Raw genomic sequence first — 15,612 nt, 5'->3', positions numbered from 1 at the left:
TTTATCATCTCTCACTACATTTATCATCTCTCTACATCCGCAGATGTACTTGCATGTGTGAAAATGCGTAATTTTACTTCGTATATTTGACAAATCTAGTCCGTGACAGAATGCAGTACTACCCAAAATCCATGCTAACTCTAGGTGTCTTTTTTTATTTTGTTTTTTTTTATATAAGATTAAAAAAATACTCATATTCTTACTCAAATTCTTTTAATTTATATCATTCAGTCAGCAAAGAGTTGTACTTTGCTGTATTTGGGCTTAAGAAACTCACTGTGAAGGGAGCGTCCTCTCTTCACGTTGAAATATTAGCAGCAGAATAAGGATTTGTCTTAGAGCAATGCTCTATGACAGCGTTTTTTAATACACCCTACAGTGTATATAAGATGTTTGCAAAGAGACTTGTAGTTCACATTTAGGAAGCAGATTGAAACATATCCCATTGTAAAGCATGCAACCCCACATCCTGCTGTTTTGGAATCAATATGTTATTACAAGTGGCATTCATTACAATACATTTCCATTTCACCTGCAGTTACAGTGTGCAAGGATGGAAGCTGTCTTTATGGGGCTGCACTTTGACAACTGAAGGAAATTGTACGGCACTTTCAAAAAGCACAGGTTCAGGGATTTTTTCTTTAAACAATAATTTTGTCACATATAAATAGGTTGATTTTGATAGATTTAAAGGCCAGATTAAAAAATATCAGTAGGGCAAGTCAGCAGAGGTATTTAAAATGTACTAGAGCAGTGACAAAACACATTATATTACAGTATAATAGGTGATTTATGTATAAATTAGGCGGGCTATATTTGAAATTTTGTACTTCTTTTCATTACTTATAAAAGCCACCATCTTCAATACTCCTGACAATGGCCAGAGGCAGGCTTGCAGCCTTGACCTTTTGAGGTTGAGAAAATCTGTGTAATGTCCTCACAGAGGACTGGCTTGAATAAGACATTACATTCGTCTCCTCCCTATTGGAGTATGCTAGATCCACGCTACTAATCTTTGCTCTGTGTGCTTGCCTCAATGAGTTTCCTTGTACACTAGATATTTTTTCAAACTAGTTCAGGTGGGGAGCTGCGTCACCATGCTTAGACTGCAAAGGAACAAGTAAAGGATTATTCCATGCTGTAAAGAGAAGAAAGAAAGCACAACGTTTCGTCTGTGGAGCCTTCTTCAGGTGTGCGTTTTGCAGTGACGTTTCAATTGGACAGGAGGGTAACTGCACCAGAGCTCTGTAGGAATTCTTATCAACACTGCTGTGTAGCATATTTCAGCAGACCAATGACATAAAAAACAGAAAGGAGCATTTAGAAGGTCTGTGATTAGGCTAACCCTTACACCCGAAGAAGGTTCCACTGCCGAAACGTTGTTTTTTACACTTATTCATTGTTCAGAAAATTGTTATCCCAAACTATCTCTGAACTATAATCCCTTTCTTGCTGTGTGAAATTATTTTCCAGCTTTCCTCTAAGTTTCTGACACTGAGAGCAATGTCTTTTTCAATTACCTTATACCAATTTTCCATCTTAATTGGAATGTTTTATGTGTACTGCGTATAATTTATACAAAATATGCATATAATATAGGACCATATACAAAACAAATAAAGTGTGCCTGGCATGAGTGTGTTTTTAATTATTTCTATAACTTGGAATGAACAATATAATATAATTTTGTTTTTCTAGGATTAGCTTTGAGCACAAAATAGCATTGATTGATTAAATACAATTGATTAACTTTATTTACAGATTTAACATATACTATGTACTACTTACTAATCTCTAATTAAACTGCTCACGACGATTTATGCAAACAACATAAAGGTATTGCAGATAGATACAATGGTGACTAGTGTTGTTTACTGAGCAGATAAAACATAATGGAGAAAATCAGGTGCTACTGTCGTAATCTGAAGTGTGATAGTTGGTTTAATGATATGATAAATATTGAACTGCATGTCGCAGGAAAGATTCCTCCCAAATGTGTATCCATTAAATATTACATATTTTTCACAGTCATAGAGCAGCCTTGGGTTGTGCTTTTGATAAATGGATTAGCTAAGATTCAATAGGCCTATCACAGCGTATAATGGCTATTCAGGAGCAATTAAACTGTCTTTTTTTATGTCTGTGTGCGAGCGCGCCCTTTCACAACCTTCAACTGGATTCGTAGTGATTCAAAATTAACTTAAAAGTCTTGTTTGCTGACAGCTTAAAGCTTAATTGACTGAAAGCCAAATAGAGTGTGTTCTGTATTCAGCAGCAGGGACTATTGATAAAGCCATGTGCAAATCGCTCTCACTGAAAGAGTGGCAACTGGGCCCCCTCTCTTGTATTCAGCACACAGCTTAGCAGGGCCCCGCAGTCAGAAATGCTTTGTCGAGTCTTTCATCACCCCGACTTAACTCTCTCTGGAGTTTCTCAAACAGCAGTCTGCTCACAAATGCAAGGCTTTATGCAATTCTTAGAAGTGATTAAAGTTGCAGCATGCTTTTCTTACAGGCTTCTATTGTTACAAGCTCTTGATAGAATATAAAAGCAGAATAAAAGCAAAATATCCCCCCCCCACCCATCCTCTCCCATTCCTATGCTACAGCCTCCCTTCACACAATGCTTAAGAAAAAGGCAATCCTGGATAGATATCCATCCAAATTCTTGACTCCGTTTCAGGAAAAAAGAATAAGAGAATATAAATAAGTAATACCACGTACGGCAATAGAAATGAACTCTTTACTCATGGCAAACCTGTCCGTCAATAACACTGAAGGGATTGTTTAAATTAATATGGCAGTTATTGAATACTAGCGAAGAGATACTTTGTGTATGCTGAAGCTCACATCATGATGCAGGCTAGATGATCTTCTACCTCCCATTGTAGGAACATACAAAATGGGATCGTCAACAACATGGTAGTTGTTGTAGTCTGAGCAAAATTCACATTTTGAATAACCATAAATTGTTTTGTTCCCCGCAGTACACAAAACAATAATGCAGATAGTAGGTGAAATTGAGTTTGTGGAATGAGTATGCCTCTAATAGCAAAATATGGTTTATGATAAAATAATTAAGAATTACTAAAGCTGAAGAATTGGACGTGTTCAGTGGAAATCACTAAAATGTCATTCTCGAAGGTGCAGTATTATATGATATGGCTCATTTACTGCTTGAAACATAATTACTAAAGTGATCAATGCTGTATAGTGGGAATTTACAATGCAGAGGGGGCCAGTGCTGTAAGACAGCAGAGGGTTTGCAGTGGTATTTATTACTTTCCATAACCTTACATTCTGTAGCTGGATAGCTCTTCCTTTCCTTCTTGGACCTGGAGAATGAGATGGAGGATGCTTGCAGCACATCCTCTGTCAGAGACTGCTGTATCTTTAAGAACACAGTGTTTCTTTTTAAAGACTGACTTCTATGTTTGGAAGTGTTATTGATAGAAAAATTGAAACTGCAGTATAAGCACTACAGCGTAAGTCTTTGGAAACAGAGAAATGAAATGGGGGCACATGGCAATAAATAACTGGGAAAATGCGTCTGTATCTATTGTCTCTTACTCTGTACATTTATACAGAGTTTCACTTTGTACTGATGAAAAGCACTTAGGTTTTTATGTTGGCATGCTTCTTCTAGACAGTGCGAGGAAGCGCTTAAAAAGGCAAACAAAATTCTATGATGTATAGTTAAAAGCATAGGATTTTTATCACGGCATGTTATATTAAAATTGTCTAAAGCACTAGTTAGACCTCATTTAGAGTGTGAGTATAGTTTTGGTGGCCATGTTATAGAAAAGCTATTGCTGTTCTTGAATCAGTCCAAGGAAGAGCAGCCAGGTGCATTCTGGGATACCTAACAGCATATCTTGCGCTAATAGGCTGAAGGAACTGAACCCCTTTAGTCTTGAACAGAAACTGACAAAGTCCACTGCGCAGATGTACAGTCTTCAGACCGAACAGTGAAACACGAACCAGAGGGCACGAGTGGAAACTGTGGAAAACAAAAATGAGAACAGGAGAACTGAACTTCTTACTCTGACGGCTCTTTGGGACAAGCTACTCTAACACGTTTGTAAAGCTGATACCCTGGCTTCTCTCAAGAAAAGGCAGGATGAGCCTGGATCAGTTAACTAGTAACTACCAGGTGGGACAGATGAGCAGTATGGCTGCTCTCATATAATCATTCTTATATTGCAAATGTTGTTTCCATGCAAGTACGGCATTTGCTAATAAGTCTATCCATTGTAACCACTTCGCACTATGGAAACTTGGGTTACAGCAGGTAACGGTGGATACATATCGCCAAAACGGTCAAAATCCTGAAAGCACGTAGAAAAATAATGTGTAAAAAAATTAAAAATGAATTAATCTGAAAATCCGTTTACCACTTGGAAAGGAAACATGCCGTTTCTTTGCCCTTTTACTACGATATGTCTCACCAAGGCAGCTGACCTTGGCAGCAGTCACAGCTACACGTGCTTTTAGGCCTTTTGACATAGAGCATTAGCAGCTTCTTACCATCTTTGTTTGTTAGTTCACTTCTCTTCATTCCAATGTTCCTTTTTGTGCTTGTCGGAAGCTTATTTTTCACCCTCCTTTCACACTTGTCTCCAATCATTTGAGGAGGGTTAAGGTGAGGGAGTGGGTGAGGTCAGTGCGTGAATTTCAAAAGTTGATATTCTCCAAGCTCATAGCAGTAACTGGCCGCATGCGTTTAAAATCTTTGTCTGCTTGGAACCCATCCCCAAATCACCTTGCTAATGGCAATACGATACACTGAAATATGGTACTCCTACTGTCATATTATGCAACACAAAAGAATAAAAAAAGGAATACCATTTGACCTAGGCTCTTCCATTTTTGATGTAACATGCAGTCCCCTCTGAATGGCCAATCAATCCTCAATTCATTAAACAGAGCCATATTTCTTTGAGGGAAGCCTGCAAATGAGAGAAGACCCTTGGGCCCAACTTGTGAAAATGAAGTAAATGATCTTGTGTCAATAATTACTCTTCACAATGAAAGGTATTCTGCCATTTAAAATGCAAAAACATCAATTGTTTCAGCTAACGCAGACTGTAATGGTACATAACCTACTGGTGGCAAACAAAAATAGTTGAAGTGTAATGAATAAGAAGACTAAAAGAGGAGCAAAGGGATCGTTAAAAGGGCTCTGTTTTTTAAACTACGCTTGACTTGCTGTTAATTTCAATTGCATGTCAAATTGAAAAGTTACTCTGATTGTGGCTTGAAAACCTTTGCTCACCAGAGAAGACCAACACCTTAGAAATTGCAACTAAGCCTTAAAGATTAGTTAGCAGCACAGTAATGAGCACCGATATGGGCAGACAGAACTTTCCAGTTCTGAGATGAAGCAAGTGTCTTGGGTAAAACTGAACCCCTTTAGTCTTGAAGGGTAAAAGCTGTTTAATCTGGGGTAATTGTAAAAAATGCCTAAATGAAGTGTTGCCATAGAGGTTTCCTTTCACAGAGTGAGATTTGACATTGAGATCAGCAGTAGGTTGAGTGCTAGTCAGAAAAATGATCAGGTTTGGTCTCATGCATAATCAGGCTGTCTTCTCTGGTAATTATTTTCCACATTCTGCCTTTGCACGCTTTTGTGCACATGACTATAATTTTCAGTTGTATCTGTTCATTGTGTCCTAAACTCTGTTGACCTTTCTTACAATTTCCATTAAAGAATATCCTTAATCACATAGGTTATTTGTAGATACACAACATGTTCATCTTATTTATTTGATCTACAGTATATAGATTTCCATAAAGCTGTTGAAAGGGCTCTCATAAGATGTTAATTTCTCAAATTCATGTCCTGGGTAGAACTCTGCTGTTGTAACTGCATTGTAAGTGCCCAGCTGTGTAAGTGGGCAGTCTTGGAGTAGTTTGTTGTAAATAGAAATTTATTTCCAACTGAGTTAAGTGATTAAAGAGTTGTGACGATAGATTGCGAAAACTATCAGAATTATTTTTGAGATTTTGATAATTTTTCAGACTGAAGCCCTCTCTGTTGATATTAATAAAGCAATTGATTCAGATTCTTCCCTTTCTTAGTTGTACTGTAGTTAACCACAACTTGAGGGGTAAATAGAAAAAAGGGTAAATAGAAAAAAATGGGTCACTTGGATTCAAACATTCTGATTATAATACATGAAATGTGGGAAGATTATTTTATAAAAGTTGATACAGATACAGATGCAAAAGTTGATACAGATAATTTTGTTTTTCTATATGCTAAATCATGATGAACCAAAATCATTTGTAAACCTGTGATTTCTGCAAAGTGCTTCACATGAGACTGTCTACAGACTGAACTAGTAAAGTCAATTTGTGGTTTAGATACCTTGAAGGAAACAGACACGTTTATGTAATGCAAAAAGATTTATTGAGTTGTAGGTCTCAGTTGAACACTTAGCTGAAGGCGTTATACGAGTACTGTGAAACAGATACTGTATGTGAAAAATGCAAAGAAATCCTTCATTTTTATTTACAGTTAATTAATGTATTAATTTAATTACCTGAAATCCACCCACAAATTCTTTAAACTTTCGCTTCTAAATCTATAGCTGTGACAGCTGGGAATATATGCTTTGAAAGCAGTATTGTATAACTGCCTCACCTCTCACTTTTGAGCTCATAGTTCCTGGGAAAGAGCTTGAGAAGGACTTAGCCACTGGCATAAGTGGTGAGTTTAGCAGACAGGAAAAAATTCATTTGACGTTCCTCTTCTGCTGGGGATTCTGCTTTTCAAAAGGCTTCATCTACAAAACGAGAACTTTTTCCTTTTTTTTGCATTGCTGTTCAGATCAGAACAGAATCTTTTACATGCTGCTTGCAGGGCAAACTTTTTGCCCTTACCTGTTGGGAAGTGTCTTAATCACATGCTAATGATAAGGACGTGTTTATAAAACAGTTCACACAGCACATTCAATCTTTTCATGCATGACCATGCTTAATGGCTAGGCTTTCATTTGATTCTACATACTTTATTCACAGCATAGAGTTTTTTTTCATTTTTGAGTATATAATAAAGGCTATGTGATTGACTGATTTAAACTTTCTGCAAAGGTGGTACCTTGAAATATTGCCCACCCTGTTTCTATATACTGTACATTACACATAGACACTCGTTTGAGGGCGTCCCATTCACTCTTGGTCTATGTTTGTTATGTGTCCAGTCCTTCACTGAAATGAAATTCAAGGTGAAATATCGGGTCCGAAACATATTTTTCCACTTTTTGATTTGACATATGCCATTTTGGCCGAATTAAAAACTTATTTGCATTGAGGGGATGTTACAGCATCATTTGTTTGTCAAATATCTATCTTTATGATGTCTTAAGTTTTTTTTTCTCACTATGAAACTCGTGTCCTCTATGCCCATATACACTACCAGTCTAAGATTTTGTAACCCAAAATGAGGTATGGTAAGGTTTGGGCCTGAGGGTTAAGACTGATATTACATTACAGATAAGATACGTTTGCATCTCTGGATGTGAAACTTATTCCCAGAACCACGCTTTTACAGTAGCTGTTTTGTCCAGGGTTAGCTGAATCCTAATCCTAAGTGGGCGCAAGACAGGATACACCCAGAATGAGACTTCAGTGAACCTAGTCCTTAGACTGTGGAAGGAGGACTGAGGAACGCTGGAGCATTTGAGCAAACCCCCCACACAACCACATGGAGAACGTGCAGACTCCACAGAGAAGGCCAGGCTGACATCTTATCCACTATCCAAGCATTCTTTCACAACATATAATAAAGATGGCAACCCCATGTGTTCTGTGATTAGCTGACCAGCTAGAGCCGAGGAGGGCTGGTTTGTTGCCTGGGAAATCTTTTACGAACACTTAAGCGTGAAGTATATTATTTTTATGGATAGACAGTGACTGCACTGATGTTCTGAAACGTTGAGAAAGGTGAAAAAATAGTGGGGTAGAGACACGAGCCTTTCTGTACCCGTGGCTGCTGCACTGTCACTTTTATTCATTGATTTGTTAAGGTCTCAACCAGCGCATGCTTGTATACAAGCTAGGCTGTACAATACAGTGAACATGGAGGAAATCAAGTTCTATACGGCCGTGCTTTTACACCACCAGAATACCAAATCAAAATACAATCCCATTACACCAGCCACTTTCCATGTGATACACAAGCAGCACATCAAACACTGTCCTTCCTGTAATGTTGAATATGCCATAATTAAACTATAGATGTGTACTTTTTTCCTCTTGACTGCTCACAAAACATCTGTTGATTCTCTGAAGGAATGAAGTGCATCAGAAGTGCAAAAACAAAACCTTGTTGCCAGTTGTGTTATTCCAGAATTGCTGCTCCCACTGTCTTTGTAACATATCACGTGTTTCATGACTCTGGCTTACTAGCTTACAAAGCAGTTTTGTATTAGAAACCCTGTCAGAAAGACTTAATTCATCTTTCTACCCACGTGTACCGGTTCGATTGATTACAAACCGAGTTGCTGTGCTCTTCCCCAGTTCACGTCACGCGACCTAATTTACTCAGTTGATCAGACAATGTTTCCTTTGTTTAGTTAATTTTGTTTTTAATTCGATTTATTTGCAGAGTTTAAACAGGAGGATTTAAAGACAAGCCTACAGCATAAGAGGCTTCTCGGTTGCAGTAATACACATAGCTGCATAGCAGATTAAAAGTCCTGAAGGATTTATTTTGTGTATTAATGTCCCCCCCCCCCACTGAGAAGTGTTTTTCCATCCTCAAGCGATTACTTCACCTTATTAAGGATATGCCCAGAGCTTCAAATTGTTTGACTGGAAATATTTTTTTGCTATTAGACACTGCTAAGCGGAGACGAAAATAAGCAGTAAGATTACAATCAGTGTTTCATTTAATGACCAAGTTTCTTTGACGGGGGAAGAGATCAAAGGTAAGAATACTGGTAACCATGCAGGGCTGTTCACCTTCTCTTCTCTTCACACATCTTCCCAGCCTCCTCTTCCTGTCTCGGTCAGGTGCAAGAAGTCAAAGGAAGAGATGACAGGTGAAATATTGATCACAGGGAAAGCGCTCTGGGAGGCGAGCTTTTGGAGGGGAGAAAATTTTTTAAATATTAACCAGCCCGGTTGTTTTTGATCTGCCTTGCGAGGCGGCGTGTAAAACAGCGCTGCGCGCTTGACATCACAGAATTCAGAACGCGAAACCGTATCCGGGCAGTCGAATTATTGAAGGCGTTCATAATTCGCTAACCATTCAACCCTCTTAACAAACAATCTGTGATCTGTGCTCTAAACAAAGCAAATGGATGATGAAGTGGCAATCTTGCCTTGTAGACCTTGGGAGTATAGTGAAGACAGCTCTTTTGCAGGTTATATTACAGTGCTCTGTACTGCAGAGTGAGGAATTTGAATATGAAAAAGTCCAATTAAAATCATATTCATTTCCACTGCCATTGGAAATGGATAATTTATTAAACTCTAAGGTGAAAATAACCATCTGTAAAAGCAAATAGCAGTATACTTAATTTCTTTGTTCCATTTTTTTTGTACATTCTTCTTGCTCTTGTTTTTGGTATAGTGCCTTGCACGTGCTGATTTTTCATAATTAATCAATTTCATTTGGGTTACATTGGACTACCCGAGCCCTTTGTGGTTGGAATTTCAATTTTTTAAATAAAAGCAGGTTTGCCTGCAGGTGTTTCCAAAAAGTAATTCTTCTCCAGCCTGGATGCAGCATGCTTTGACGTGCCATTCTTTTGAGCCTGAGAAGTAGCCAAGTACCATTAGGAAAATCCGGGGGTGAATTTGGCAAATGTTGTGTATTTGTTTCTTTAGAAAACATATCCAGTCTTTTTTTTTTGACAGTTCAAATAATGTTTTTTTTTTATTTCATTAAACCCCAACCTCCCAAAAAGGGGGTGAAACACAGAGGATATTACAGAACAAAACAGGCTGCATGCATAACAGCACAGCGTACATCGCAGGGCTGTAGTCAAAAAGCAAAAAAAAAAACAGGAAAAAGAAAAAAGAATGAGACACACACTTAGACACAGAACAAAGCATCACATTGTTTGAGCTACTGTATCGATACCAGAGTCCCAAGTCACCAGTGTAAAGACAGAGCCGGAGTGCACCTGAGCTGACGACCTTTTGTGAAGCAAAACGTCACATAAACATCCTTCCAAAACGCAAGCAAAAGTAATGGCAGACTGTTCAAATCCTCAGAACAGTCCTCTTTGCTGCAGTCATCCCTGCTAAGAAAACTCATTTGTGGAGCATCGATAGTGTTAATTGAGATACAACAGCAAGTAAAAACTTCGAGGGATTTGGGGAGAATAGTACCTAGAATAAATTTAAAATTGTGTACGGATAATTTTGACATTTCTGTCTCTGACAGATGGAGAGACCAAACTAAGTTTTATTTTTATTTGATCAACTTTTTGCTATGCATAGTAATAACAAAACAGAAGAGAGAGGGTTAGACATGCTGTCGTTTGCCCCCAAAAGACTTTAGGAAATAAGCACATTGAAAATGCAAAGTAGCACCCTTTCCCACCTTGTCTGTGGTATAACCCTCGATTTAAAAACACTTGTGTTACGCATTTCTGTTGGTAGTAGTATCACTAGTAAGAAATCCAATGTTTGCCATTTTACTTTAGTATGATTTTAAAAATTAAACTTTATACCAACACTGTTGAATTATACGTCTTTCATTATGTTTTCAACATTGCAGGCCACATTTATTACATGGTTTATTGAGTGGGCTAGCTAATTAAGATTCTCTTATTTTCTTTTGGGAAGCCAGTGAGTTAACTTTATTACATGATAAGGAAAATATGAAACTGGTCAGAAAAAAAATTAGTTGTGCTTGTGGTGGCCAAGTGATTCATCTTGCTATTCTTAGCCCTGAAATCCTTTTAATTAGAAGAATTTAAACTGAGATTATGAATGACGTGCAGAATGCAGTGCATGGAACAGCGTGCTTTGTATTCCAATGGAATACTCGTTGATTCCTTAATTGAAGCTCCCTGGAGTGAATTCTGCAATGGTTATATGCTCTGTGCCTAAAATTATTGAAATACAATTAAGCCCTTGGAAAATCAGAAAATAAAAGCCCTATATCCTTCAGAATGCAACCATTTTGTTTGTTTTCGTCTAAAATACACCAGACACTTTGCTTGGGTCTTGTACATGGGTGTTTATATAAACACACATAGTGCACAAATTGTGTTTATATGCATTGTATACTTAAAGAGAATAACACTCCAGTTTCACGTATTTGTGAAGGTATCCTTGCACACACTTGTTTTTTTTAATATTTAAAAGATTCTTGTTTCCACATGAGAACACAGTCTGATATTGCAGAATCTCTGTATTGATTTCCTCACAATCCCAGGCTATCAAATTTTACCTGCCTTCTTATCGATGTTCAATTGAGGGCCAGACTGCCTGCGAGAGCGTGGCATCATGGGAGGACTGGTCTGGCTGAACACAGCTAAAACCAGGCCAATAATCCATTATGAGCATGCCCAGTACCTGTGCCAGAGCGAGTGTGTGTGAATGTTAATTCCTGTCAAGAACATTTTAAATTCACTCTAGTTCTCGATGTAGCCCTGTGCATATTTTTTTTCCTCCAGTATGTGGAGCTTGTTTAAGAATGCCCTGCAGTATTGATTATTGTGCAGTACACAAAGCTAGTTTTTTTTCTTTCGCTCCCTTTGTATGGCAGCTTCTTAGCAAAAAAAAAACCAGCAGAGACCCCCAGCACTCCCATTCACAGCTCCAGCTCTCTGCAGCTTGCCTGTTTTTTTTTCCCTCTGCTTTTTCCTTTTTTCTCGTTGTCTGCTTTTCTCCTCGTACTCCTCCTTTCGTCCGCATACTATATGTAATGTGCTGTTAAATCAGGCTATTATTCAAACACCTCAAGTGATCAAAACGTCTATTTCACTCCAAGCAGAATTGATGTTTCTGTGTTAACTGTAATCACTCACTCGCTGCTATTTAAATCAATTGTCTATCACATTGCGTCATTAGAAAACAATGTGTATTTGATGCTTGACGTGTATGATTTGGACTTTAATTCATTTGGGCTAAGTTATAAGGGGCAGTAATTAAAGCACATCTCGTCATTTATTTTGACTTTCAGTAACACTTCTCGTGTCCTTCTCTCCATTTTTCATTTTTATATACAGATCGGACTATTCCGGTTTGGAGATGCTTCTATTTTTTTTTTTTTACTGCACACGCAGTGCGTTTTTCTCAATTGATAATTTTATTTTACAGGACATTTGCCTTTCCCAGATTCATTCCCTCTCCCGAACATTAAGAACAAAAGAAGAAAAAACAACAAAGAACGGTTCAACCTCTTTAGTTTATTACGTTATGTTTTCAAACCAGCGTACAGCAAATAGGATTTGGATGCAATGTCATTAAAATAGATCTCTCTGTATTAAACTTGTGGGATCAATGCAGTTCAAAAATCAATGTCTTTTAAGCAGCCTTTACTCTATGAAAGAAGGTGGAAAACAAAAAAAAAATACATATCCTCTTTTTTCTTACTATCACTGCACTAAATGTATGAAATTTGAGCCTTGTGCCTTTGTAGTCCTTGAGTTCATCATCAGGATGCAGCATAATACATTGTAAATTGTGTATACTAAATTAATTTAAATAAAGTCCAGAAGGGAATTATAACATTTTATTGCAGGGTTGCATTAGTCTTCCTAATTAGTCTTAAATTAGTTTTAGATTTTCAGAAAAAATAAAAATTTAGCTATTGCAGTTTCACACCTTTGATAATCTGAACTTTACCTCTGTATTACTAGAAAACACAATGTAAAACTAAACTCGGTATCACTGTTTTGGGATTTTCACAAACAGTTTGTAAGGCTTGATAGTCTTCTATGATCTCAATGGGAGATTTATGTAATCCCAAGTCAAACAGTTCATTTTTCTGGGGTCAGCTGTGTGTGCTTTGTTTAAACCACTCTTTAAATAATATCTTTGCTCATCTCTCAATAATGGGGACCAATGTTAATCGTAGGCATTTTCACCACCGATGTGTAACATTGATTCACACTCTTGACCAAAAAAAAGAAGTGCTTCTTCATTCAGATGCCTTAATTTGGCGAGTGTCTGCGTGAATTGACTTAATGGTAGTAGCCGGTGGTATAGCTCACATTGGATTATGTAACGGGTGCTCGTAACTGGCTTAGCGCGCAATTGGTTTTCCGCGTGGAGATGAGCTTGAGATGTCTTAAGTGGATGCTGTAAGAGTGCTGATTCTGTTGGCTTGTAAGGCACCCACCTTATAATTGGCTTAGTGGGAAGAAGAAAGTGCAGGGGTTACTGGAGTGAGCACAAACTGGGGAAGGCACATATAGTATGGAAAGTTAATAAGTGGGAAGCTAAAGGCAGAGATGGAGAATGAGGGCATTGACAGGTGCTGATCTTGGCAAAAGTACGGAAGCACTATTTGTAATTGGCTTTCCGTAAAAAAAAAAGGGGGGTGGTCTTTTTAATGAGCACTGGGAAGTCTATCCAGATAGCTTATCAAAAGCTGCACAAGCCCTGATGTTAAGCTTCTTAGGACTGGTGAATGATGGTTAATGATTATTTAATGACAGATCTTGGGGCTGAAAGGCACTTAGCACTCACAGTGTACTGTGCAGCTTATTTTTCATACCCCCAGACAGGTTTATTTGGTCTCACCTTGACTGGAGCAACTCTGCATTGATTTTATTGGTGTGGTTTTAAACACACTGTTGGCTTAGAGTACCACTGAGTGGGAAAGGAACAGTAGTGGTGTTTACCTGGCAATTGTTTTTAAAGGTACTTGTTGTATTTCAGAAATCTCAGGAATGTCTTTCCTCTGTGAGATGGAAATGCTTGGTTTATCGAACCTCATGACTTATTAGGGATGTGCACTACACAGCTGCAGGCAGAACATTAGCACCCTCTGGTTCCAGTTATTGTGTTTACTAATCTGTTAAGGGTCATACGGATTGCTTGTTAAGCTATTCTTATCTAACAGTGGTACACGTATGTCTTTTAAATTTACTGAACACAATCATTACAGCAAGTGAAGTGGTTATGATTTCTTAGGCTTAGGGTGCCAATATGTACTTCTACATCTTCTCCTTAAAATTTCTAAATAGTCATCCTCAGATATGGGCACATCATGTTTTCTGTTACAAAAGTTTGTATATTTTGAACAAATTTTATAGTGTCTCAGAATCCAATGCAAAACACTGTTGTGTCTTATACTTACAGCAGAGCTGAGCTGCACTGCTGTAACTTACTAAAGGCAAATACAGAAGGCAAGGGAAGAGAAAGCTGCTCTGGGATCCTGCCCACTTTTATACTTACTGCTCAGTTATAATCTTGATTACCTCTTTATTATGTTCTTCGGTTTCCGTACAGAAAAAGGCAGTTTTATGTTACAGATGTTTCCTAAGCTTAGTACTGCAGTGTTTTGGCCTGACCACTTTAATGACCATATTAACTCTCATGCATTCCACATTAATAAGAAATAAGAAAGTAATTAATAAGAAAGCAATATGTGCTTATTTTAAAAAAGCCAAAATAGCAGTTGAAATTAACAAAGGCCTGTGCGCTATTTTCTAAAAAAAGGAATACACAGATCTTCACAGGTGTTCAGTCCAATCACGTACTGTAGCGTGGCCTTGCGCGTACCTGTGTCTGGAGAAAATGTTTTTGTCTTAAATTGATGAAAGAAGCAAAAGCTTACAATACCTACTGTATACTGTGTGTGATTTCTCCTCCAGAAGTCTGATACTCAGGGAAATCGGAGCTGGAGATTTCTGTGCTTGTCATGTGAGTGAGTTTGTTTGTCCCAGTGCACATACTGTACTGTACCATACTTAGGGTTAATTGTCTTTAGGCGAGAAGGCAACACCATGCTACAGATCCTTATTACTGTTGGTCAACTTGCGAAGAATGTGTGGTGCTAAGTGGCATTAACTTGGTTGGTGTTGCCTTGGAGTGAGTCACAGTGGTTCTCATTTAAGATACGGCACAGCATAATTTTACATCGCATCCTCTTGAAATGCACAATAGTAATCTTCCCGTAGAATCAGTGTACCAATGGACGCTCAGCCGTTTGAAGTCTTTCCACTAAATGGTTGAAATGATGAGGGACACTGTACAAAGTTGTAAAAACTGCATTTACAGTAGGTGCAATTTTAAAATCATATTTGTTTTTTTATTCCCTTCATTCAACGTGATGTCTGTACTGTATTTCCCTATACAACAACACGCCGTTTGCACTCTTAAGGTTGCTGTTGCTCCAAGACTGTAGAATCATGTCCCATAGCAAGTCAGTCATCAACAACATAACATGATATACGTCCGTCAGCACTTGCAAATCCTCTTAAAACCCACTTTTCTATGCTAGCTAGCAATTCTGTTTCATTTACTATTCTAAATTCTGTTGCCTGTTTCAACTGTTTTATTGTACTGCACTTTCAGGTGATGTGCTATCCAAGGGGCCAAGTAAAATATAAAGATCTTATGAAGCTGGAAAAGACATGATTGATCAGAAGAAAGGTTATAAATGAGGGGAAACTTCATAAGAGATTGAGGGGAAGTC

General features: G+C 37.9%; 1 protein-coding gene across 4 annotated transcripts in view; it reads left to right on the top strand.

Moving 5' to 3' along the window:
- Positions 1–15,612, top strand: part of wdr7 (WD repeat domain 7) — a 210,150-nt gene that overhangs the window by 114,509 nt on the left and 80,029 nt on the right. The gene's annotated exons all lie outside the window — the stretch shown is intronic.

The sequence above is a fragment of the Lepisosteus platostomus genome, chromosome 4 (assembly GCF_059453375.1).
Source record: "Lepisosteus platostomus isolate fLepPlt1 chromosome 4, fLepPlt1.hap1, whole genome shotgun sequence".
In the NCBI taxonomy this organism is placed as follows: domain Eukaryota; kingdom Metazoa; phylum Chordata; class Actinopteri; order Semionotiformes; family Lepisosteidae; genus Lepisosteus; species Lepisosteus platostomus.
This window is presented reverse-complemented; position numbering and strand designations above follow the sequence as displayed.